The sequence below is a fragment of the Octopus bimaculoides genome, chromosome 23 (genome assembly GCF_046866305.1).
Source record: "Octopus bimaculoides isolate indiv1 chromosome 23, ASM4686630v1, whole genome shotgun sequence".
NCBI classification, from domain to species: domain Eukaryota; kingdom Metazoa; phylum Mollusca; class Cephalopoda; order Octopoda; family Octopodidae; genus Octopus; species Octopus bimaculoides.
This window is the reverse complement of record NC_142950.1, coordinates 247,871-275,745: the sequence shown is the minus strand read 5'-3', so window position 1 is coordinate 275,745 and position 27,875 is coordinate 247,871. Positions and strand designations below refer to the sequence as shown.

General features: G+C 38.5%; 2 long non-coding RNA genes across 21 annotated transcripts; one reads left to right on the top strand and one right to left on the bottom strand.

The window, feature by feature from the left end:
* Window positions 1–1,793: 1,793 nt before the first annotated feature.
* On the top strand, window positions 1,794–11,657 carry LOC149131279 (uncharacterized). The gene is made up of 2 exons (XR_016238139.1): window positions 1,794–4,233; window positions 7,483–11,657. It is a non-coding gene; the product is annotated as an uncharacterized LOC149131279 (long non-coding RNA).
* LOC149131278 (uncharacterized) lies at window positions 8,130–27,875 on the bottom strand. Of its 20 annotated transcripts, XR_016238126.1 has the most exons (8): window positions 27,730–27,869; window positions 22,551–22,807; window positions 20,443–20,589; window positions 16,673–16,840; window positions 12,254–14,164; window positions 11,520–11,575; window positions 10,495–10,588; window positions 8,130–8,467 (listed from the first exon to the last, which is right to left on the bottom strand). It is a non-coding gene; the product is annotated as an uncharacterized LOC149131278 (long non-coding RNA). The 20 variants fall into 20 exon arrangements; XR_016238118.1 differs by lacking the exon at window positions 11,520–11,575 and having other exon boundaries at window positions 13,097–14,164; window positions 27,730–27,874; XR_016238136.1 differs by lacking the exon at window positions 10,495–10,588 and having other exon boundaries at window positions 13,097–14,164; window positions 27,730–27,872.

Sequence of the window (27,875 nt, the reverse complement as noted above, 5' to 3'; positions counted from 1 at the left end):
CATAACTGCCTCACTGGTTATAGGGGAGGTAGCAAAGAAGTCCACTGGTTTGTTCACTTGTCTGTGCTCCAATGGAGTGGTGAAGACACTTTTGAATTGCTCATTCAGTACCTCACTGATCCTAGTTGGACTGTCTGTGAGGGAGCCATCCTTTTCGAAGAGGGGTCCAATCTTGCAGCGTACTGAGGCTGTTTCTTTTGCGTAATGAAAGAAGGCCTTTGGGTTTGACTTAATGTTTTTTATAACCCAGGCTTCTTTGTCTGCTCTCTCCCTCACATAGGATTGTTGCAGCCTTTTTTCGATCTCCATCAGTGTCGTTTTTAGGCGGGACCTTTGGCCATTCTTGGGATGCTGGTTGAGTCGATTTGCAACTTTTGTCCGTCGTCTCATGAGGATCTTCCTCTCCCTTGGAATCTTGTTCCTATTTGTTTTGGCCTTGTGCTCTGGGACATATTTCTGGCTTATGGCTTGCACAATAGACATGAAACATTCTAGTTTCATGTCAATGTCTGGTGTGGAGAGACATTTTGGCCAATCCTCTCTGAGGATTTCTTTCTGAATCGATTTCCAGTCTGCTTTGTGGAAGTTCAGATTGGAGAGATTTTGGGTGCATATATAAATTAAAATCTTATCTACACATAGCAGTGATGCAGCACTTAGACAAATTACTGAAGCTACACACATAATAGAAGAGAAACCTAGCCTGAATAGGAAACTAGAATGGAACACTAACACACACCACTAACAAACCACAAACCACAGCATGTGACAACATGTTACCCATAAACCAATAATAATATGAACAAAGTATAATACAATACATAGATAAACAAATGGAATTAAATACTACATACGTTAACAAAATTTAATTAAACACAAAAAAAAACACGCACACATGAACAAATAAATAAATAAATAAAAACAAATACAAACAAACATGTATTAACAGAGTATATAGGTGATACAGACACTCCCCATACACCCATGCACTTACAAAAGACACAGACACATTGAAGGACACGCATGCGTAGACACATACAATAGGAATACAAAATACAAAATGGCTGATATTTAGCAAGGTGAGACACACATAAGAAGGAAGGAAACAAAGGACCATTGATGAGGTCACAGAAGTGTGACGAAAGAACTCTGGCCGAAATAAGATTAAGATTAATGTAATATAAAGCTGAAGCAAATTAACACCAAATATACAGTGCGTGTGTTTTTATTGGCTAAACTGGCAATATGACCATCCCCAAGTACAACAACATCTGTTTCAACACACGATTTCACATCAAAAATCTTGCAAAACAAATATGTATATGTATATATATATATATATATATATATATATATATATATATATATATATATATGTGTGTAGATGTATATGTGTATATGTATATATATATATATATATATATATATATATATATATATGGGGACACACACACACACACAAGTATAGGCACAAGAGGTTTGATTGTGAAGTTTGTGGTGAGCAATGAAAAGAGTGAGAGTGGCAAATTCTCTCTCCTCCGAACCCCCCCCCCCACCCACTGCTCCACCATCACTGTCACCCCATTCCCACCACGACCCCCTCTCCTTATCACAATAACTATTTAGAGTCCTTCGATGGCCCATCTATCACCTGCTGCATCAGTCGTAGTTGTTCCGATATCTCAAGAAGCTGTTTGGCCATATTTTTATTCAACTTGCGAGGGGCTGGACCTGCCCCTTGCCTGTTTGAAGCTTGCTTCCCCACTTGTGGTTTTTCCTCAGTGTCTTGAATGATATGTCTGGAAAATGGAGAGAGAGAGAGAGAAAAGCAGAAAATTAATATAGAAAACAAAAAAGGGAAATTGGCGTTTGGTTCTGGCCAGAGGTTAGGTCGGTGTATCCTAAGTGGACAGTATAAATGTTGCGAGAGGACCCATGTGACAGATGAACCAAGCTTTTTAGCCCATTTCACACACCTGCTTATACCCACTGATCCACTGACTTGTACGAGTTAAGGCAGCTGGTGTATATATATATATACAAACATATATGCTGTGTGTAGCATCGTGTGAAAGAGGGAGGCTAGTATATATTATATAAAAAAAACTTTAAGGCGCTGCTCCAGCATGGCCGCAGTCTAATGAATGAAACAAGTAAAAGAAAGAAAGGAACATGAGAAAAAAACCCATACATTTCGTACGTATACCTGCGGCTAAAGACACGCAGCTAGCTTTACTGATTGAGTGTGACAAGGGACGGATTGATGTCTAGCAAGATATATTTAAACGAAGTCTATGAAAAGCATTCGACAATCCAGAATCGACCCACCCTCTCTGATCGAAGTAACCAAGTCTCGAAGGTAAGTTCTTCCATTTATTGTGAGATGATGGGGGGTGAATTGGTTCGCAAAAGTTTTGCTTCGTCTCGACGTTTCCATGGAACCTTTGATTTCTTCGTAGGATGCCAAGAAGATTCCGTCCAGATTCTCTGTTGTCGGCTGAATTCCTGATTGTTGTTTCTAAGTTATTTGGGGATGTAAGAGAGGTGCAATTGTATCCCCTAGACCGTCTCTGGTTTGTGTTCGATAAGCTTGGGTTCATTTCTGTGTATGTTTTTGCTTTATTTTCCTTCAGCAAGGGCTTATCCGATGCCTATTCTACGATGAACTGTGTTTCGTAGTTAATAAACAAATTGCTTTGTCTTTGCCAGCCTTGTAGCGAGTTTGTTTCTTCAGCTTCACAAGTTGTTTGCCACAGTTTAAAGACACTTTCCAAGCGTTGACCATCTCAATGTTTCTTTAATTCGTTGTAGATTTCCTCATCCATGTTCTTCAATTTTTCTTCATTGCTCAGCGCTCTAAGCTTAAGCAGTTCTATTTCTGTCTTCGTGTTTTCCAAGTGTTAGTTTCTCCCATAATTGTCTTTGTTGGTCCTGTTCGTTTGGAATACGTTTAATTTGGAGTTTATGAGGCAGAATTTAACCAGTGTTCATAAATTCCTGCCTTGTGCTTGTTTTTGATCATGTTTCAGAAAGAAACCTTTCTGGCTTTAAGTTTTTCATTCTATATGTGTATAATGCGGTTTTTAATTGATAGTGGAGGGGGATGGGCTTCTATCTTGTGTATCATCTTTAGGTGGATTTTCATTTAAGCAATTATTATGTGGTAAAGAATGAAGAGTGGTGCATAATTTGGACAAATGTTGATTGAGCTGTTGCAGGGATTGTTCTTTCTCTTCTTTTCCTCTTGTGTGGAGCGAGTGAGTTCATCAGTGTTGCTAATCAAAAGTCTCAAATTCGTGTTCATCTCTCTCAGTTCCTTAAGAGTCTCTTCATTCCTTAAGAGTCTCTTCGTCTCAAGAAGATTAAGTCTACTCTGCGTTCTGACCCACCAGTTGTCCCGAACAGTCGGGCAAAGTGCTGTTGAAAGGCCTCGCACATCCTTTCAGGCTCGAGTAATTCGCGCCCTTCTTCATCTGTCAGAGACCTAATGGTGGCTCTGTTGCCTCGTTGCGCCTCCGCTACTCGGGCCTCTCGAACTCCCTCGTCCCTCAGAGCACGCATCCTAGCTCTGACAACGCATCCTTCGTGTTTGGCCTTGAAATGTTGGTCGAGGGCCAACCTCGCTGCCACTACGTTGGACGCGATGCCAGTACTTAGTGCCTCTTCTAATTTCTTAATTAGGTCTCCCTCTATTCTATTTCGGTCTAACGCTAGGGCCTTACTGTACCTAACCGATTGGCGTTAGGTTCTGGCCAGAGGTTAGGTCGGTGTATCCTAAGTGGACAGTATAAATGTTGCGAGAGGACCCATGTGACAGATGAACCAAGCTTTTTAGCCCATTTCACACACCTGCTTATACCCACTGATCCACTGACTTGTACGAGTTAAGGCAGCTGGTGTATATATATATATACAAACATATATGCTGTGTGTAGCATCGTGTGAAAGAGGGAGGCTAGTATATATTATATAAAAAAAACTTTAAGGCGCTGCTACAGCATGGCCGCAGTCTAATGAATGAAACAAGTAAAAGAAAGAAAGGAACATGAGAAAAAAAACCCATACATTTCGTACGTATACCTGCGGCTAAAGACACGCAGCTAGCTTTACTGATTGAGTGTGACAAGAGACGGATTGATGTCTAGCAAGATATATTTAAACGAAGTCTATGAAAAGCATTCGACAATCCAGAATCGACCCACCCTCTCTGATCGAAGTAACCAAGTCTCGAAGGTAAATTCTTCCATTTATTGTGAGATGATGGGGGGTGGATTGGTTCGCAAAAGTTTTGCTTCGTCTCGACGTTTCCATGGAACCTTTGATTTCTTCGTAGGATGCCAAGAAGATTCCGTCCAGATTCTCTGTTGTCGGCTGAATTCCTGATTGTTGTTTCTAAGTTATTTGGGGATGTAAGAGAGGTGCAATTGTATCCCCTAGACCGTCTCTGGTTTGTGTTCGATAAGCTTGGGTTCATTTCTGTGTATGTTTTTGCTTTATCTTCCTTCAGCAAGGGCTTATCCGATGCCTATTCTACGATGAACTGTGTTTCGTAGTTAATAAACAAATTGCTTTGTCTTTGCCAGCCTTGTAGCGAGTTTGTTTCTTCAGCTTCACAAGTTGTTTGCCACGGTTTAAAGACACTTTCCAAGCGTTGACCATCTCAATGTTTCTTTAATTCGTTGTAGATTTCCTCATCCATGTTCTTCAATTTTTCTTCATTGCTCAGCGCTCTAAGCTTAAGCAGTTCTATTTCTGTCTTCATGTTTTCCAAGTGTTAGTTTCTCCCATAATTGTCTTTGTTGGTCCTGTTCGTTTGGAATACGTTTAATTTGGAGTTTATGAGGCAGAATTTAACCAGTGTTCATAAATTTCTGCCTTGTGCTTGTTTTTGATCATGTTCCAGAAAGTAACCTTTCTGGCTTTAAATTTTTCATTCTATATGTGTATAATGCGGTTTTTAGTTGCTAGTGGAGGGGGATGGGCTTCTATCTTGTGTATCATCTGTAGGTGGATTTTCATTCAAGCAATTATTATGTGGTAAAGAATGAAGAGTGGTGCATAATTTGGACAAATGTTGATTGAGCTGTTGCAGGGATTGTTCTTTCTCTTCTTTTCCTCTTGTGTGGAGCGAGTGAGTTCATCAGTGTTGCTAATCAAAAGTCTCAAATTCGTGTTCATCTCTCTCAGTTCCTTAAGAGTCTCTTCATTCCTTAAGAGTCTCTTCGTCTCAAGAAGATTAAGTTTGTCCAAAGACACCTGGAAAAGGTTTAGTTTTTGAAAGCATTATATTTTGGTTGCCTAGTTCCATGAGAGTTACCTTGTCTGTTGGAATACATTTTTAGATTACTGGCGTGTACAATACATGCTCACACATGTATGTATGTATGTATATATATATATATGTATATATATATATATAGGTAAGTGGTAGGTTTGTCTCGATCCTTCAGGGGTAGTCTGAAGCATCCAAGCAACCAGGCGATGTTTAAATCCGGAGGCACTCCTGGGGATCACCTGTATGGGTACCGTCATGGGAAGAGGGCGTCCAGAGGCAGGTAATATGTTGCTTAAACCGTAGTTTATGCATTTACTTGGAGGACAATCAGTAAGTTGTCATAATAGTGTTTGGAGTGTGGATATGTGTATACATATGAGTACGTACATGCACATATATGTTTGTGTGTGTATGCCCATATACATGTTTGTGTGAGTGTGTATGTATGTAGACATTATGAACACAGGAGGTGTTTCTTTCTTTTTTTTATAAATCTCCTTTTACAAAACCACTACATTATAGGGATGTCAAAAAACCGACACCGGCCCCTAAGTGATGGCCTTGAAAAATTCTGTTTTAGTCGAATGAATCAAATCCAGCACTTATTTTGGTCTGCTTTGCTGAACTGCTAGGTTATAGGAGCATAAACACCAACACCAGTTATCAAGCAGTGATGGGAGACAGACACACAGACATGAGGAGACACACACACATATATATTCGATGGGCTTCTTTCAGTTTCCATCCACCAAAACCACTCACAAGGCTTTGGTCGGCTTGAGACTATAGCAGAAGACACTTGCTCAAGGTGGCACGCAGTGAGACTGAACCCAGAACCATGTGGTTGGGAAGCAAGCCTCTCACTACACATAATATATGACAAAGATGGTGGGATAGGCTGGAAGTATAAGGTAAGTGATGACGTATGAACGGTCAAGGGGCCTTGCAAGTAGGACAGACATGTGAGCAGAAGGACAACTAGTGCGTATGACTTTTACTTTCGGGCTTTCACTTGGGACAGACATGGTGACCCCGCAAGAGTTCAGGGAAATTGGCGTTAGGTTCTGGCCAGAGGTTAGGTCGGTGTATCCTAAGTGGACAGTATAAATGTTGTGAGAGGACCCATGTGACAGATGAACCAAGCTTTTTAGCCCATTTCACACACCTGCTGTAAAGCGGTTGGCATTTGGAAGGGCATCCAGCTGTAGAAACCTTGCCAAATCAATTTGAGCGTGGTGCAGCCTCTTAGCTTGCCAGTCCTCAGTCAAACCGTCCATGGGAAGCAGAATTAAATGATGATGCTTTATTCACAATTTTATAGACTTCTCTCTCACGCTTCCCCTCTTTTTCTCTCTTGTTCTTCACTTTTCCCTTCAACCAATCACATGAAGAAGGCATTACAGTCAGACGAAATAACTAAGGAATAAGACTGAGTTAAAAAGAATTCCACGTTTCACTCGCAGCCTCCCCGACTTCAGCCAATCACATGACAGCCTCACGAATGGGCTGAGTAACGGAGGAAGAAGCAGAATTATTATAAGATTGAATTTTCGTTACCAACCCGGCTGAAACTGGCTCTGGCTCCAACTACAAATGTTGTGTTGTTTTTAGAAGTTCTCAATTAAAATCTCCCACCATACCTTAGTCACGTTCTGTTCCTAAAACTGGCTGAATGATAACTGAGTTATTCAACACAGAGCATCTCGAAATAAATGCACCACTGGGAATGATGTATATTGGCTAATACTGGGTTGGGTACACAAGAAAGTTTTAATATAGAGTTGCACATATTAGTGGATGATCAGTTTGTAATTCTAGATCATTTCCTTGTATCCAGAATAATGTGGCTCCTGGCCTTGCCCGGTTCCATGGTGGTAATGTAAAAAGCATCCTGAACACTATTTATTTATTTACTTATATATTTATTCATTTATTTATTTATGTATTTATTAATTTATATATATATATTTTTTATTTATTTATTTATTTATATATATATATATATATATATATATTTATTTATATGGTGTGGCTCCTGGCCTTGCCCAGTTGCTCCCAAGATGTCCAGCCGATGCCAGCAGACAAAATGGATGGTAAATGAGGATAGAATTTATCTATTTTGTATTGTTTTTTTGTCTTTTTCGGGATTTGTGGTTTTATTGTCTAATCTTTTTTTCTTTTTGGTTTTTTTTTCTTTGTCTTTGCAGCTTTTCCACATAGATGTCGGTATATATAACATTATACATTACATAAATGTGTATGTGCGTGTACAACATGTCCATATACGCATGCATATATACACAGACTGAGAGAAGAAGAGTTAGCTACCTGCTTATATTTGTACTGATGATGTTATTGAAATTACAATAATTATTATTCTTATTAATCTCCCTTCCAACATTCTTGCCTCCTGTTTTCATTTCTTCCTTATTCCTCCTCTTCCTCCCCATCATACCACAACCTCTGACCCCTTGCTGCTTCTCCTTAACCATTTATAGACACGCTCGTGCACATAGACGTCATCTGCCAAATTTCTTTTCTGCTGTGGTGGCGGCAGTGCTGGTGTTGTCCTTTTCTCTCACTATCAGCTTGGTGTAATAATATTTTTCCTTCATAAATGGTAGCTGACCGCACCATACAGTAAGGTTTTAGCAAAGTTGTATTGGAATAATGGGGCTGGGGAGCGGGACATCTTTAAAAATGTGTGTGTGCATGCGTCTTTCTGTAAAAATATATACAAGTTGAGGGGGGGGGGGGGCCAAAGGTCATGTGCCAAGATTAAGACTCTAATATCTCTATTGCACATTTCAAAAACAACCCATTTATATTTAATTAGAAAGCAAAACAAATTAGCAAATGTCTGTAGCTTTTATTCTTCGTTGCATGAGGAATATCAACTCCCTGTGACAATGTGTGCACGAATTTCTTTGGACTTTTTTTCTTTTTAAAGCCTCTTTCTGACAGAGACATCTCGGTGGTGAGGGGTCCACTTTGCTATGTGTTGGGCACACCGTATTGCATGAACTTCTCGGACAAATTGACCGGCCGTTGTATGCGATGTTGCTTTTTCTCACGATGCTTTTGGTTGGAGATGTCCACAACTGTTCTGTTCTGTTTTGTTGCACCATCGCAGCCAGACTGAAAAACAAGTCCAATGTGCTCCGGAATTGTCAAAGACGTGTTTCAGTTTTTCTAAAATGGAGTGAAATAAAATAATAATAGTAATAATAATAATAATAATAATGATTTCTTGTTACTCTTATCAAACTCATTGGGCCCCAGGTTAAGCTAAACTCTCCTTATTCTCCCCACCAAAGTGAGGGAGTTTGTGTGTGCTCAATGTTTTCCCATTAGATAGTCTGGTAGGTCTGTTGTCCCTTCATTTAGTTCCTTAGCCATCATAACTGCCCCCGTTTCTCTCTCTCTCTCTCTGCCTCTTCAGTATGTATGTGTTGGAGTCTGTAATGTCGTCATGGTTACTGTTTTTTTTTTTCGTTTGTTCATTTGCTTTTTCACCACCACAGCTTTACTATTAACAATATTTCAGTCGCATTTTTAAATCTGATAATTTCAGGGCAGGAAACTCATGATTGTCACCTCATCCCTCCCTCCCTCCCTCCTTATTTCTAATATCTTTCTAAATTCTGTTGCTACAACTACTTTGACGACGACGACCACCACCACCCACAAGTACTGCTACTACTACTACTACTGTCATGTCTCTGAATTGGCAGAGCGTCAGACAAAAGGTGCTTTATGGGTAGGTAAGTCTGTTTCCCTTGCTAGCTTTGAATCTGTCAAAATACAGGATGGGCCCAAAGTCACACACTGAGACCCCCCTCTCCCCCATATTTCAAAAACAGCACTTTATGGTTAATTACAACACAAAACTAATTAGGAAATGTCAACATCCTGATTACAAGGGTTCGAAACATTCACCATTTGCAGATTTTTTTATTGTTTGTTGTACAAGGAGCAGAATTTCCTGCAGAGATCTTTGCACTGGTTTCTTTGGACTTTTCTTTAGCACAGGTAGGGGAGGGGGCAACCATTGGTATTTGTCCTGCACACTGCATGTTGCATGGACTCTTTGCACTAATCAGGCGCAGGCTGTGTGGTAAAGAAGCTTGCTTTCCAACCACATGGTTCCTGGTTCAGTCCCACTGTGTGGCACTTTAAATAAGTGTCCACTAAGCCTCGGGCCAACCAAAGCCTTGCGAGTGGATTTGGTTGACAGAAACTGAAAGAAGCCCGTCGTGTGTATATATATATATATATGTGTGTATGTACATGTGAGTGTGTCTGTCTGTCCCTGCCACCATTGTTTGATAGCCGATGGTGTGTTTACGTCCCCCGTAACTTAGCAGTTTGGCAAAAGAGATAGAATAAGTACTAGGCTTAGAAAAATAAGTCCTAGAGTCAATTTGTTCGACTGAGAGGCAGTGCTCCAGCATGGCTGCAGTCATGTGACTGAAACAAATAAAACAATAATCGACCAACAGTGTTTCAATGTTACACAAAATAATAATGATGATTAATAGTAGTATAAGATGTTATATTTTCGTGTGACTTTTGGCCCACCCTGTACCCAGAAATATGACCACCACCACAAAAAATAATAATTTTTTTTGCTATTGAAGTATCGAACGGGGTAGACAACTCTAGATATGTTTTGCTCTTATTTGACCTCCGTGAATTACAGCTTGTTTTTGCCAGATGGTAAGATGCATCTGTATACACACACATGTACATACATGCTGCTGCATGCAGATAGAGAGATTTGAGTGCACACGGAATTACATTGTGTGTGCATGGTGCGAGATATATAAATTCTGTGCACACATACTTCATTGCACATGTATATCTCTAGTCTTTAAACATATTTAAAGCTGTGGTCATGCTGGGGCACCACCGTTGCCTGTGCTACACTATTATTTGGAACCTCCTCTGATAGGTGGCATTTGGTCAATGAGAGAGTCTGATCACTGCTGCTCTCACCTGCGTTTCCTGCCGTGAAGTAGTCTCATCTGGAACCCTTGGCAGGAAGAGACCCTGTTTTGTGTGTATATATATATCTAAAGTATATGTATAAATCTTGTGTGATCTTAGTTATTGTCTGGTTGCTTGAGGAGGTCAATAACACTGAAACCTATCCAAGGTTGTCCCCCCACTATTGCAATTTATTTTAATTTCTAAACCTTTTTTCTCATTTAATTTACCTTTGTTGGGTTCGTTCTCTTCAAATGAACCTTCATACTTAATTACTTCTCTTCTCGTTATGGATGTAACTTTTAATTGAAATCTCTTGTTTCTCTGTAATAAAAGTCAGTGGTAGTTTTAACTCTGGGGCAGTGTTCCAACCATGGCCATCTCGTCTTAGAGGGGAATATCTAGCATTTTAATCTATTGTTTTTTTTTTCATTCTTTATTCGAAGCAATTAGAACGGAAGGGTTGATTGGTCACTATATCTAGCGAGGGAGAGGTTAGTAGTTGTGGTGGGAGTAGTGTGAAGCACAGCAGAAGCTGTTGTAACCATTAACAACTTGGATCATTACCATAGTAACTGGTTGTGGTGGTAGTAACAGGTGAAGTAGTGGAGGTGGTGGTAGTGCTTAGTCGTAGTAACAGCAGTTTTGGTTAGTGGATGTCTAAGTGCACCTTAGTAAGTGGTTGATGGAAGGTGACAGCAGAAGCAACTAGTGGTCAAGGCCCTTTTTCTTCTTCCTCCTGCCCCTCCCTCCCATCCACTCCATGCCAATCACTCCCCCTTCTATCATGTATACATACCTCTTCCTTCTACCTTCATTTCAATTTCAACTCTATTTTGAGAGGAAAAAAAAATAAAAGTATTGACCCTCCCACTTGCAGTGTTTGCCTTTTTTATTTGACTGGTGGGTCCACCTGCTGTGTGGTCCTGATCCCTTTCGTCTTTGGACAAAAGGATTCTAGCTGTAGTGAATTATTTTGACTGTGGCCATGTTGGAGTAAATCAACCCTGGGACTTCTGAAGCCTAGTACTTATTATTCTATTGGTCTCTTGTTAAACTGCTAAGTTATGGGGGACGTAAACACACCAACATTGGTTGTCAAGCGATGGGAAAGTGTCTTCTACTTATAGCCTCAGGCCAATCAAGGCCTGGAGGAAGCCTGTCGTATCTATGTGTATGTTTGTCTCTCCACCATCGCTTGGCAACCAATGTTGGTATGTTTATGTTTAGCAAAAAGAGACGGTACTAGACTTACAAAGTGTATGTCCTGGGGTCGAATCGGTTTGACTGAGCATCGCTGCAGTCAATTGACTGAAAACAAATAAAAGAATGTCTACATAGTCTTTTTTATCATCGAAAATATGTTTTTCTCGAATAAAAAAAATCATTTAAAGATGTTTTTTGTTGAATAAATAAAATAAAAACCACAAAAATTATGCAAAGAAGAAGAATCGACTGCAACAGGAAGAAGAAAACACGTCTTAATCCAGAAAATCCCATCGTGGGACGCGCGGAAGGTAATAAAGACAAATCGATAATGTTTATAGTATAACCAATAGGTGAGGAGTAGCTAAAAACAAAAAAAACGACGCCATTATAAGGCCCCCCCCCTTAAAAATTTTTCCGGGTTTTGACACTTTAGCGACATCAAATCTCGAAAATTTTCTAGTGAAAATCTGGGGAACCGATGTCGCTAAAGTGTCAAAACTTATAAAATTTTGACACTTTAGCGACATCGATTCCTCAGATTTTCACTAGAAAATTTTCGAGATTTGATGTCGCTAAAGTGTCAAAACCCGGAAAAATTTTTAAGGGGGGGGCCTTATAATGGCGTCGTTTTTTTTGTTTTTTAAACTTACTTTTCCCGTATTTTTCGATTTTCTGGTTATCGGAAAGACACCGGGTTTCCTACACATTTTTTATTATTTTTACTTTTATTTCCAGGTAATTAAATAATATTTTTAATTACGATAATTAAATAAATATCACATTTTGGAAATGGTTCCGTTGGGTCTTCTCGCGTTGGTTTCAAGGGAGGTAATTCTCTGCATTTTCCATTCTGTTTGGTGGTCAAGAGATAAATAAAATAAAACTATATCTGCGTTGTGATTTCGAATCCTGGCTTTGTCAGCTTTATTTTTCAAGGTCAATAAAACAGTATGAAGCGAAAGTGACATATCGATTACAATTCAATCAACAGAAAATTAGCATGCAAGTGGCTCAGTACTCCGCAGACACGTCTTCTTCACGTAATTTACAAAGAAATACAATGTGACAAGGCCGGTCCCTTTGAATTACAGGTGTAAGTGATTTTTGCCAGGTAAGTGGACTGGGGCACGGTGAAATTAATGTTTAAGTGGCTGTGCATTCCACAGACGTGTTCCCTGTGAACGGTTTTCGTCGAACGAATCAAACTTAATAAATTATCGAAAAGAAAATAAAATGTCTGGTCCTGGGGTTGTAAACAAGTGATGGCGGATACAAATACTGACTGAAACCGGTCAAAGAAATAAGACAGAGAAAGAAATAAAGACCGTAAGGAGTGGATTTGGTAGGCGGAAACTGAAAGAAGCCCGTTGTATATATGTATGTGTGTGTATATGTTTGTGTGTCTGTTTGTCCCCACCTCCCAACATCGCTTGACAACCGATGCTGGTGTGTTTACGTCAACGTAAATTAGCGGTTTCGGCAAAAGAGACCGATAGAATAAGTACCAGGCTTACAAAGAGCAAGTCCTGCGGTCGATTTGACCGACTATAAAGGCGGTGCTCCAGCTTGGACGCAGTCAAAAGGACTGAAACAAGGAAAAGAGTAATTTTAACGAGTTCCTACCGCCATCTTCACCGCCATTGCTATGACAAACCAACAACAAACACCAGCGCCATCTATCTGTAACGTCTCTATTTTACTCTGGCTTCTCCGAGTTACTTCCCTTTGTTTCTCTGCGATCAGAATCTTTATTTCGCTGGACGAATGTGTTTTAGCTTCTAAGATCCTTCTGGGACCGATTATTAATTAAAAGACGAACATTGAGGGGTCAATGTAATTAACTACCCCCGCCCGTGCGTATAATTGAAAGGATTACGAACATTATTATTATTTTTAAAGGCAGAATCGTTAGCACGCCGGAGAAAGTGCTTAACGGTGTTCAGTCCGTCTTTACGTTCTGAGTTCAAATTCCGCCGATGTCGACTGTTCCTTTCAACCTATAAGGGTTAGGGTAATTAAAACGCTAGGGGGTCAACATAATCGACTAGTCCCCTCCCTCAAAATATGTAGGTGTGTTTGTGTGTCTGTGTTTGTCCCCCCACCATCGCTTGACAATCGATGCTGGTGTGTTTACGTCCCCGTAACTTAGTGGTTTCGGCAAAAGAGAATAAGTATTAGGCTTACAAAGAATAAGTCCTGGGGTCGGTTTACTCGACTATAAAGGCGGTGCTCCAGCATGGCCGCAGTCAAATGAGTGAAACAAGCAAAGGGAGCTGGCTGAGTCGTTAGCACGTGTGGGCGAAATGTTTGGCAGCCGTTCGTTTGTCTTTATGTTTCGAGTTCAATTTCCAGAGGCCTCTCGTTCTTTCGGGAGTCGATAAAATAGGTGCCAGTTGACCACTGGAGTCCATGTAACCAACTAGTCCAACATTTTAGGCGTTCTACCCCCACAAGCCACATTCCTAGCGCTCCCCACCCCCATCTAACCATTACAAACATGCATACAATTCGTATAAATTAATTAAAGAAACTGTCCCTGTCAGATGACCGCACAGACCTATTATGGGGCCAACTGACCCCATAATGGTTTCTGTCAAATGATGTAAGATTAAAAGAAAAAATTCCTGAGGTTGATTCATTTGGTTGTAGAATTCTTCAAGGTGGTACTCCAGCATGGCCACGGGCTCGTGCCTAAAACAAGTGAAAGATATAAGAAATACAGATTTCTAAGTGTCCGGAGATGCCTGTTCGTGGAATTGCAGTCTTACTTTCGGCTAATTACTCTTAATTGATTTAATTAAAATATATGTTCAGTAATTTCCTTAATTAAGATTTAAACAAACATTAAATAATTTAATGAGTAACAATATTATTATTATAGGTTGTGTGTGAGTAAAAGATGGGATGATCACAACTGGAACGTCTGACTGGATCAGGAGTGACCTGGGGCTTAAGAACGACTACAGCCACTAATACTAAAGCTGTACATTAGATAATGTAGTTCTAGATACACTATGCCTGAATATAAGGTGGGGTGGTCACGACTGGAACATGTTTAATCGTAGGTCTGCCTGGATCAGGACTGACCTGGGGCTAAACAACACCTATAGCCACTAATACTAACTACTATACTATACATTAAGATAATGTAGTCCTAGATACACTATGCCTGAATAAAAGATGGGATGGTCACGACTGGAACATGATTAATCGTAGGTCTGCCTGGATCAGGACTGACCTGGGGTGAAATAACAATAATTAATTAAAGAATACAATTAATTAATGAAATGAATCTTTCTGTTTCATCACTGTGTACTTTAAATTAATTAAAATGTTTCCGTTAATTATAATTACAGTAATCTTCACCATTTGGCCTCAGTTCAGTGACCTGGCAACATTTCTAGCACCCTGGACAAAATGCTTGGCTGCAGCCATGCTGGAGCACCACATTCAAAGGTTGAACCATTCAAGTCAAACCTGGCAGTGTTTTATTTTTAAAGTTCAGTTCTTATTCTGCCAAACCACTAAGTGATGGGGCCATAAACACACCAACACCGGCTGTGAAGTGGTGGCGGAGGACAAACACAGATGCAAAGAGAATCTGGAACTCGACTGAGGAAAGAAAACTCCGAATGACCCATCCTTGTTTTCTTTGTATCATCTCTCTGGATGTTTTGCGTTCTTGTCCCTTTTTTGTATTTTACATATATATATAATAATACAAAGGATATATATGCATGTATACACACATATATGTACATACTCACATTTACATGTGTATAGAGATGCATATCAGGGTACAGGACGTTAGAACAATGAACTACAGACAACGGAACGAACACATAAGAAAACAGAAAGCCACTTGGAATTATTCCTTCGTCAGCTGCCTCTATTCTAACTAGACGTTTCGAAGATATGGAGCCTGGTGTAGCCATCTGGTTTCACCAGTCCTCAGTCAAATCGTCCAACCCATGCTAGCATGGAAAGCGGACGTTAAACGACGATGATGATGATTCACAAAAAGTATGGGGGTTTAGTTTACAGGTGATTTAAATGATTAGGTACACTAGATAAGTACTGTAACGGATTACTAGGGCTCCAGCGGTTATAGCCGGGACGGTATTTATGGACTCATTGCAGATTTCCAATGCATCGGATACATAACTTTTAAACCGGACACTAAACATTAAGGCAAGGCAAACATTTCAAGACATATACAATATTATTATTACAAGAAGAAATTCAAAATCTATATAAGATACAAATAAGGAAATAATTTTATTCTCAAATGCAGGATAAACTATCCATGTAAACAACAAATGGATGCATTAGTTTAACGCTCGGGAATAGAGAAAGTCTTTGACGTTTCGAGCCTACGCTCTTCAACTAAAATAAAATAAATATATATATATATATATATATATATATATATATACACATACAAACTCCACAGGCTTTTTTCAGTGTCCGTCAACCAAATCCACTCACAAGGTTTTGGTTGGCCGAGGGCTATAGTAGAAGACACTTGCCCAAGGTGGCATGCAGTGGGACTGAAGCCAGGACCGTGTGGTTGGTCAGCAGGCTACGTACCACACAGCCACTCCTGCACCTATACATATGTATGTAGTTTATAGATTAGAGACAGGTAGTCTCAACATAGAATACACTTCATAGTGTTCAAGAGATTTCAACTTGAGCAGGAAGAGGAGTAAATGTAAGGAGAAGCAAGTTAGACATGTTGGTATACAAAAAATATACACATGTATGCAGATAAAAAGGTCCGACTTACACAGAATATAAATGGTATCAGGAATTAAAGGGGTTGACTAAGAGCTTTGAGAATCCAGCAGTTGTTTGTGGAGGAGGGGCTTGGTGGTCCAAAATAACGATTGTAACTTGATTCCATCATTGGGTAACACCAGCCTCTGTCTTCAGGGAAGAATTTTACATTTGGGGTGTTGACAGAATGCACTGTGCTTTTTTATTAACCACAAGGGGCTACAAAGAGGGGACAAACAAAGTATGTGGGGACATATAACATATGAAAAATGAATTTATACAAATGAGGATGAGACGTCCACCCTGGCCCCACTGCAGGGTGGTTATGTCTTTACAATTAATTTCATCGTTTATTGTCTATTTACAATTATATCCTTTTTTTTTTCAAACAATTTTTTTCTCTATAAATTTTTGACTTACCATTTGATTGTCATGTTGTATTTCATCGTATTCTGGGGGGATGAGGTTCATTTTTCCCCTCTGGCCCCAATGGGGTTTACTTCCAATGGAAACGATTCTTCATCTGATGATGATGATGACGACTGAGGAGACAACCCATCAAGGAGTGGGGCGACTCCTTTACTGAAACTGAAAAGAAAAATGAGAAGCAAAAAAAAAAAAAAAATCCCCAAAAAGTACTTTTTACAAATAAATAAAAGTGACAGGTGGTGGTGGGAATAAGGGACAGCAGGGGAGACCCTAATATGTCTCCCTTCCCCTGTCTGGAAAAATTTGCCAGAAGAGAAATTCATCATAAGACAATTCATTGTGACCATATTATCTTTTATTTGTTTTGGTTCATTAGACTGTGGCCCTGCTGGAGCAGCGCCTTTAGTTGAACGAAGCGACCCCAGGACTTATTCTTTGTAAGCCTAGTACTTGTTCTATCAGTCTCTTTTGCCGAAACGCTAAGTTACGGGGATGCAAACACACCAGCATCGGTTGTCAAGCGATGGTGGAGGGACAAACAGACACGCATATATATATATATATATATATACATACATACATACACAACAGGCTTCATTCAGTTTCCATCAACCAAATCCACTCACAAAGGCTTTGGTCGGCTTAAGGCTATAGCAGAAGACTCATGCCCAAGGTGCCATGCAGTGGGACTGAACCTGGAAGCATGAGGTTGGAAAGCAAGCTTCTTACCACACAGCCACTCCTATATGATATATATATATATATAACATTTAAGTATGATAATTTAGTGTCTACAATGTTTAGATATGATTACTTTCTATATATTTAGATTCTACAACATTTAAGTATGATAATTTAGTGGCTACAATGTCTAGTAATGTATGTGTATATATTATGAATCAAGTAGTAATGTGTGTATATTATGAACCTAGTGATCTATGTATGTGTATATATTATGAATCGAGTAATGTGTGTGTATATATTATGAATCGAGTAATGTGTGTGTATATGTTATGAATCGAGTAATGTATGTGTATATATTATGAATAGCGTAATATATATGTATATATTATGAATAGCGTAATATATGTGTATATATTATGAATCGAGTAATGTGTGTGTATATGTTATGAATTGAGTAATGTATGTATGTGTATATATTATGAATCGAGTAATGTGTGTGTATATATTATGAATCAAGTAATGTGTGCATATATTATGAATCGAGTAATGTGTGTGTATATATTATGAATCGAGTAATGTGTGTGTATATATTATGAATCGAGTAATGTGTGTATGTGTATATATTATGAATCGAGTAATGTGTGTGTGTATATATTATGAATCGAGTAATGTGTGTGCGTGTATATATTATGAATCTAGTAAGGTGTGTGTGTGTGTGTGTGTGTGTGTGTGTGTATTATGAATGGAGTAATGTATGTATATGTATATATTATGAATCGAGTAATGTGTGTGCTTGTGTGTATATATTATGAATCAAGTAGCAATGTGTGTATATTATGAACCTAGTGATCTATGTGTGTGTATATATTATGAATCGAGTAATGTATGTATGTGTATATATTATGAATCTAGTAATGTATGTATGTGTATATATTATGAATCTAGTAAGGTGTGTGTACATATTATGAATCGAGTAATGTGTGTGCATATATTATGAATCGAGTTATGTGTGTATATATTATGAATCTAGTAATGTATGTGCTTGTGTGTATATATTATGAATCTAGTAATGTATGTGTATATATTATGAATCGAGTAATGTATGTGTATATATTATGAATCAAATAATGTGTGTGTATATATATTATGAATCGAGTAATGTGTTTGCATATATTATGAATCGAGTAATGTATGTATGTGTGTATATTATGAACCTAGTAATGTATGTGTATATATTATGAATTGAGTAATGTATGTGCTTGTGTGTATATATTATGAATCTAGTAATGTGTGTGTGTGTGTAAATATTATGAATCAAGTAATGTATATGCTCGTGTGTATATATTATGAATCTAGTAGTGTGTGTGTGTGTGTGTGTATATATTATGAATCTAGTAGTGTATGTATATTATGAATCTAGTAAGGTGTGTGTGTATTATGAATGGAGTAATGTATGTATGTGTATATATTATGAATCGAGTAATGTATGTGTATATATTATGAATCAAGTAATGTGTGTGTATATATTATGAATCGAGTAATGTATGTGTATATATTATGAATCAAGTAATGTGTGTGTATATATTATGAATCGAGTAATGTGTGTGTGTATATATTATGAATCTAGTAAAGTATGTGCTTGTGTGTATATATTATGAATCTAGTAATGTGTGTGTGTATATATTATGAATCGAGTAATGTGTGTGTGTGTATATATTATGAATTTAGTAGTGTGTGTGTGTGTGTGTGTGTATATATTATGAATCTAGTAGTGTATGTATATTATGAATCTAGTAAGGTGTGTGTGTATTATGAATGGAGTAATGTATGTATGTGTATATATTATGAATCGAGTAATCTATGTACTTGTGTGTATATATTATGAATGTAGTAATGTGTGTGTGTATATATTATGAATCGAGCATTGTGTGTATATATTATGAATGTAGTAATGTGTGTGTGTGTATATTATGAATCGAGTAATGTATGTGCTTGTATGTATATATTATGAATCGAGTAATGTATGTATGTGTATATATTATGAATCGAGTAGTGTATGTGCTTGTGTGTATATATTATGAATCTAGTAATGTGTGTGTGTGTGTATATATTATGAATCGAGTAGTGTATGTGCTTGTATATATATATTATGAATCGAGTAATGTGTGTGTATATATTATGAATGGAGTAATGTATGTATGTGTATATATTATGAATCTAGTAGTGTGTGTGTATATATTATGAATCGAGTAATGTGTGTGTATATATTATGAATGGAGTAATGTATGTATGTGTATATATTATGAATCTAGTAGTGTGTGTGTATATATTATGAATCGAGTAATGTGTGTGTATATATTATGAATCGAGTAATGTATGTGCTTGTGTGTATATATTATGAATCAAGTAATGTGTGTGTATATATTATGAATTGAGTAATGTATGTATATGTGTATATTATGAACCTAGTAATGTGTGTATATATTATGAATTGAGTAATGTATGTATGTGTATATATTATGAATCTAGTAAGGTGTGTGTATATATTATGAATGGAGTAATGTATGTGTATATATTATGAATCGAGTAATGTGTGTGTATATATTATGAATCGAGTAATGTATGTATGTGTATATATTATGAATCGAGTAATGTATGTGCTTGTGTGTATATATTATGAATCGAGTAATGTATGTGCTTGTATATATATATTATGAATCGAGTAATGTATGTATGTGTATATATTATGAATCGAGTAGTGCATGTGCTTGTGTGTATATATTATGAATCTAGTAATGTGTGTGTGTGTGTATATATTATGAATCGAGTAGTGTATGTGCTTGTGTGTATATATTATGAATCGAGTAGTGTATGTGCTTGTATATATATATTATGAATCGAGTAATGTATGTATGTGTATATATTATGAATCGAGTAGTGTATGTGCTTGTGTGTATATATTATGAATATGTATCTATGAACATCAGTTTGTGTGTGTGTATGTTTGTATATATTATGAATCTAGTAGTGACTGCATATATGTGTGTGTGTCTGTGTGTATATAAGAGTGTGCCTACCTTTCCATGTCATCCTCATCACCTCTTCTTCCACAGGCTCACGGGTTGGATAGGTTTGTCTGAAGCAGTGTTGTATAATCCGAGATCCCTCGTATCACTTACCCCTTTTTCACAACACATGACAGAAACACTGCAACAACTTTGAAACTTGATTGAAAAAACAAAGGCCAGTCTTTAAGTGTACACTATACCGAATTATGGAATGGAAGAGAATATTCTATGTTGGGGTGGGGGCAGGATAGGAAAATGTGGATTTAACGTTTGAGGAGAAATTTGGTAATTTAATGAAACAAATCTAATCTAGCAAAACCAAAATATATTTTAATTAAAATGTATACATAGGCTCTTGCTAAGCTTTCTGACCAGAATAGCCTGGTACTTATTTTGTGTCTTTCATGAGGATGTAAACACCAACACAGACGCACATATATCTGCAGTGGGACTGAATGGTTGGCAAGCAAACTTCTCTATCACGTAACCACACCTATTACTTCAATCATTTGGCTTGTATTCCGTACATTAGCCTATGCCCCACATCGTACGACACCGGGTACTGGAGTGGAACCAGCAATGAGCCCCACATCGTACAACACCGGGTACTGGAGTGGAACCAGCAATGAACCCCACATCGTACAACACCGGGTACTGGAGTGGAACCAGCAATGAGCCTCACTGTTGGTTATGTGTTGCACTTTACAGAGGCCTATTTCTTTTAATGTACAGTAATAGCTTAGTTGTATACTGTCAAGGACTCACCAAGTGTGACAAACAACAACACCCCAAAACCATCAGTTATTAGGCTCACCTAAAGTAACCTAGATTTTCAGTTGGTGATAGTAGCACTGACTGTTGCTAATCTAGATCTATCAATAATTATTCAGTACAACAGTAATTATAAAAGCATATCAGATATACAACTAAGCTATCAGAGAACTGAATTAGTTATGAAGCTGCTGCAATTGATGAAATGGTTGACTAAACTGAAAGGTATAATGAATAAACATTCCAATTGGTCAAAACAACAGGGCCCTAAATGGTATGCACGAATAAAAGGTGGTAAAAGCTAAAAGGGTAACACGAGTCGAACAAAGAAAAATATATGCATTTCAAAGGTCAATAATTAAATTTAGATAAAAGAAAATTTGCTACAGATTCAATTCAAGATCACAGCTCAGGTGGGCCTCTGAAGAGAAAAACCTATCATTACGAAAAGGGAGCACATAGGAAAATATTAAGGTGTTTGGCCCAAAACATTTACAAATCAAGTACGATTCCCTTAAGCATAATCTACATCTGTTTAAATTAGCAGAATATCCACCAATTGATTACACAAACACAATATAAAACATCTACAGGATTTTTAACATTGGACAAATGCAGCGATTGAAGAGAAAATAAACAAGTTTTTATAGTCAGAGAAGAAGAGACATTGAAAGTTCCAAGTAGGCAATGTGTTATTACTGATTGAAAAAGCTACAAAAAAAAAAAGGACACTTTGGTGAGGCAATAGACCCATTGGGGACAGAGATAGATTTTTATGGACATTTGTCACCTGTGGTGGATTTATGAAACAGTAGATCCACAGTTTACTTAACAAAGATAATCCAATGATAAGCTTGATGCCAGACACATTTAAATGATACTACTCGGAAGTGATGTTCAGTAGTAGCCATTACATCCTCATATTCATTCGTTCTATGTTTTTACCCCCACTTGTCTGTACGAGATGTAATGGGCGATAAATGACATTTCATTGCTCCTTCGGTTCGTTGGAGCAAAGTTTTCTTTCCAAAAATATTTATTACATTTGCTTTGTTCTCTTGGCTTGTCCGGAAACTTCGTGCCGATTTATAGTGGCTTAATCTTCGACTTAGGATATGTTCAAGTTAAAAGATGGAGATTCACAAAATTGTAATGACCGGCACGAACTTTGTGGACAACCCAATATTTGCCAATGAATGTCAATATACATACGTATATATGGCCGGGTGTTCACATTAAACCAAAAGTTAAGACTCTTGTGTCAATTTGTTCATGTAAAACGCATTAAAAGGCGACGGTAAAAGACAATGGGTACAAAAAGAAAAAAGATTCTATTCTTTGCCTACCTTGTTGCAGCCTTAATTCTTAATTCTTCATCGGCTTCAATTACGTTACTTCAATCAGAGAGGGTCGATTCTGGAATGGCTTTACATGTATCAATTACATACATCGATTCGTAAACACTCAATCAGTAAAGCTAGCTGTATTTCTTCAGCCGCAGGTATTTCGTACGAAATGTATGTTTATTTTGTTTTTTTAAAAATTAATTTGCTACAGATTCAATTCAAGATCACAGCTCAGGTGGGCCTCTGAAGAGAAAAACCTATCATTACGAAAAGGGAGCACATAAGAAAATATTAAGGTGTTTGGCCCAAAACATTTACAAATGAAGTACAATTCCCTTAAGCATTATCTACATCTGTTTAAATTAGCATTAAAGTGTGTGTGTGTGTGGGGGGGCTTTGGATAGGCCTAACCATTCAATAGTATAGCTCATATTCCTCCTCTTCAAATCATGAATATAATATGCCAATGCAGTAGAATTGGAGTATTTGGCATTCGAAAATGAGCTCATGTGGACCCGATATCTCCTTTTAAATTCAATAGTGCTGCCAATATATCCCCTAACCAAATTATTCTCCTCTCTAACACTACTACATTCACTGAGATTTTTTTTTTTTTTTTATTAAGCAAAAACCCCTTAAGAGGACATAAGTTTCGGGGTCCTTGCATATTTAATGAGGTCTACATTTTCTCCTACAGAAGCATTCCTAAGCGCTGAATCATCAATGCCTGCCCCAGTGACACCTGAGCACTTCCAGCTGCAGTCCTATTTTTATTTTTGTTCTTTGGGGCATGAAAAGAGCACCATGCGAACGTGGTCGATGCCAGTAGCCCCTGACTGGCTCCAGATGAAGGACAAGGAATTTGTACAATATAATCCCACACGATTAGGGTATAGAAGTGATGATCACCTTCTGGCTAGAAAAATACCCACAAGAGATGCTAGGAAAATACCCACAAGAGATGCAGCACTCCTAACACCAATCACCCCACACAGTGGACTGAGTGCTTTTTACGTGGCACCAGCACAGGGGGAGGTCAGTTTTGGAAAGTTTTTACAGCTGGATGCCCTTCCAAATGCCAACCACTTTACAGCAGGTGTGTGAAATGGGCTAAAAGGCTTGGTTCATCTGTCACATGGGTCCTCTCGCAACATTTATACTGTCCACTTAGGATACACCAACCTAACCTCTGGCCAGAACCTAACGCCAATTTCCCTGAACTCTTGCGGGGTCACCATGTCTGTCCCAAGTGAAAGCCCGAAAGCAAAAGTCACACACACTAGTTGTCCTTCTTGCAAGGCCCCTTGACCGTTCATACGTCATCACTTACCTTATGCTTCCAACCTATCCCACCATCTTTGTCATATATTAGGTGTAGTAAGAGGCTTACTTCCCAACCACATGGTTCTGGGTTCAGTCTCACTGCGTGCCACCTTGAGCAAGTGTCTTCTACTATAGTCTCAAGCCGACCAAAGACTTGTGAGTGGTTTTGGTGGATGGAAACTGAAAGAAGCCCATCGAATATATATGTGTGTGTGTCTCCTCATGTCTGCGTGTCTGTCTCCCATCACTGCTTGATAACTGGTGTTGGTGTTTATGCTCCTATAACCTAGCAGTTCAGCAAAGCAGACCAAAATAAGTGCTGAATTTGAATCATTCGACTAAAACAGAATTTTTCAAGGCCATCACTTAGGGGCCGGTGTCGGTTTTTTGACATCCCTATAATGTAGTGGTTTTGTAAAAGGAGATTTATGAAAAAAAAAAGAAAGAAACACCTCCTGTGTTCATAACGTCCACATACATACACACTCACACAAACATGATTTTAGTGTTGTGAATGCTACACCTTAAGGATTTCAAAATATGACTGGAATCTGACAGTGTGGATAGCCTAAAGCTTGGCTTTTGTGCTGTATTGAAAACACCTCCTCTTTCTATCCTCCCAGCAATCCATACATACATATATGAGCCTGGTGCAGCCTTCTGGTTCGCCAGTCCTCAGTCAAACGATCCAACCCATGCCAGCATGGAAAGCAGACGTTAAACAACAATGATGATGATGATACAGTTGAAATTTATAGAAAAACAACAGACAAAGACAGGTGTATGATCGACAAGCAAGTTATATTTGTTTGATGCTTGGCAAAAATGAGCCAACACTCTTCAACAGGAAAGAATGGAGAGCAGGGTATTAAGTAGTACCAGCATTGCTAGAAATAAGACTCTTATTTCAAGCAATGCTGGTACCATTTTGTACCTTCTGTCACTCTAGTGACATCTATAAATTTGCCTTTAGGCTGCTAAATTACTTATAAGCCACCCATATTATTTATATGACTGGCACCGGTGCCAGTGGAGCACTAACAGCACTGTCCAAGCGTGATCATTGCCAGAGCAGCTGTCTGGCTTCCGTGCTAGTGGCCCGTAAATAGCACCATTTGAGCGTGATCGTTACCAGCGTCGCCTTAGTGGCACGTTAGAAAATCATTCGAGCAAGATTGTTGCCAGTGCCACCGGACTGGCTCGTGTGCAGGTGGCACGTAAAAGACACCATTTTGAGCGTGGCCGTTGCCAGTACCGCCTGACTGGCCTTCGTGCTGGTGACACGTAGAAGCACCAACTACACTCTCGGAGTGATTGGCGTTAGCAAGGGCACCCAGCTGTAGAAACTCTGCCAAATCAGATTGGAGCCTGGTGTAGCCATCTGGTTTCACTAGTCCTCAGTCAAATCGCCCAACCCATGCTAGCATGGAAAGCGGACATTAAACGATGATGATGACGAATGTGTATTATATATATACTGTGACAATTATAAGGGTAGAAAATTTGGAAAAATTTTCATACCAGTGGCAAGCATGAGTAATAAAAGTCAATAAAGAAACATATTTTCAAATATAAGACTGTATAAGTATTTATACACAGAGAGGTTAACTATAAATAACTTTTGCTTTCATTCTCTTTGGAATTACCTTTTTTTTCGTGGTTTGGCTTTGGCCCCGCTTTCTTGCATGTAAGGCATCCTGCCAAGGGTCACCTCTCTGTGTACAAATACTTATACACTCTTATATATGTAACTGCCCGAAATGGTCGTGACTTCTGGAACTTGACTGAGGAAAGAAAGCCACGAATGACCCATCCTCTTTGGCCTGTCCTTCTAATTGTTGTTTCTCTTGTCCGCCTTTCAATCATCCATCTGTCCAGATGTTTTAATGCCCTCTCTTCTCTATTGCATTTTTGTTCCATATATGTGTGTGTGTGTGTGTGTGCAGGAGTGGCTGTGTGGTAAGTAACTTGTTTACCAACCACATGGTCCCGGGTTCAGTCCCACTGCGTAGTACCTTGGGCAAGTGTCTTCTACTATGGCATCGAGCCAACCAAAGCCTTGTGAGTGAATTTGATAGACGGAAACTGAAAGAAGCCCGTAGTATATGTGTATGTGTTTTTGCGTCCCCGTAATTTAGAGGTTCGGTAAAAGAGACTGATAGAATAAGTCGTGGGGTCGATTAGCTCGACTAAAGGCGGTGCTCCAGTATGGCCGCAGTGAAGTGATTGAAACAAGTAAAAGAGTATATATACAAGTAAAAGAGTATATATATATATATACTCTTTGAAAATACACCTGAATCTCAAAACGTGTGGTCGTTTGTAAATTTTGTAATAGATGTGTGGTAAGTAGCTTGCTAACAAACCACGTGGTTCGGGGTTCAGTCCCACTGCGTGGCATCTTGGCAAGTGTTTTCTACTATAGCCTCGGGCCGACCAAAGCCTTCGTCTTTCTGGAGTAGTTCTAATGCGACTGAAATTCTATGAGAATGTTTGACTTCGTGGCCATAGAAACGGAAATTAAGAGGACAAAACGCTTAACGTTCTGAGTTCAATTTAGACGGGGCGGGGAAAGGATACGTAAACTGAATTAAATTAGTAGAAAAAATCTTACATAACGCAATGATTAGGTATATTAGGAAACCAGTATGCTTTTCAATCTCTTTAACAACTCCCAACAATGACTTTTACTACTTTTACTCCCACCTCAGTTCATCTAATTGCATATATCTATCGTTACTTTTCATAAAAAGACTTTACGTTTGTTTTTCTTTTTATATTTCCAAGTGTGTGTTTCTATTTTGTGCCATATTTCTATTATATTTCACTACACGTGAGAATGAAAATGCCATAAACACCAAACTCTACAGTTAAAAGTCTCAACGAAGAGACTCTTAAGGAACTGAGAGAGATGAACACGAATTTGAGACTTTTGATTAGCAACACTGATGAACTCACTCGCTCCACACAAGAGGAAAATGAAAGAAAGAACAATCCCTGGAACAGCTCAATCAACATTTGTCCGAATTATGCACCACTCTTCATTCTTTACCACATAATAATTGCTTAAATGAAAATCCACCTACAGATGATACACAAGATAGAAGCCCATCCCCCTCCACTAGCAATTAAAAACCGCATTATACACATATAGAATGAAAAACTTAAAGCCAGAAAGGTTTCTTTCTGAAACATCATCAAAAACAAGCACAAGGCAGAAATTTATGAACACTGGTTAAATTCTGCCTCATAAACTCCAAATTAAACGTATTCCAAACGAACAGGACCAACAAAGACAATTATGGGAGAAACTAACACTTGGAAAACATGAAGACAGAAATAGAACTGCTTAAGCTTAGAGCGCTGAGCAATGAAGAAAAATTGAAGAACATGGATGAGGAAATCTACAACGAATTAAAGAAACATTGAGATGGTCAACGCTTGGAAAGTGTCTTTAAACTGTGGCAAACAACTTGTGAAGCTGAAGAAACAAACTCGCTACAAGGCTGGCAAAGACAAAGCAATTTGTTTATTAACTACGAAACACAGTTCATCGTAGAATAGGCATCGGATAAGCCCTTGCTGAAGGAAAATAAAGCAAAAACATACACAGAAATGAACCCAAGCTTATCGAAAACAAACCAGGGACGGTCTAGGGGATACAATTGCACCTCTCTTACATCCCCAAATAACTTAGAAACAACAATCAGGAATTCAGCCGACAACAGAGAATCTGGACGGAATCTTCTTGGCATCCTACAAAGAAATCAAAGGTTCCATGGAAACGTCGAGACGAAGCAAAACTTTTGCGAACCAATCCACCCCCCATCATCTCACAATAAATGGAAGAATTTACCTTCGAGACTTGGTTACTTCGATCAGAGAGGGTGGGTCGATTCTGGATTGTCGAATGCTTTTCATAGACTTCGTTTAAATATATCTTGCTAGACATCAATCCGTCCCTTGTCACACTCAATCAGTAAAGCTAGCTGCGTGTCTTTA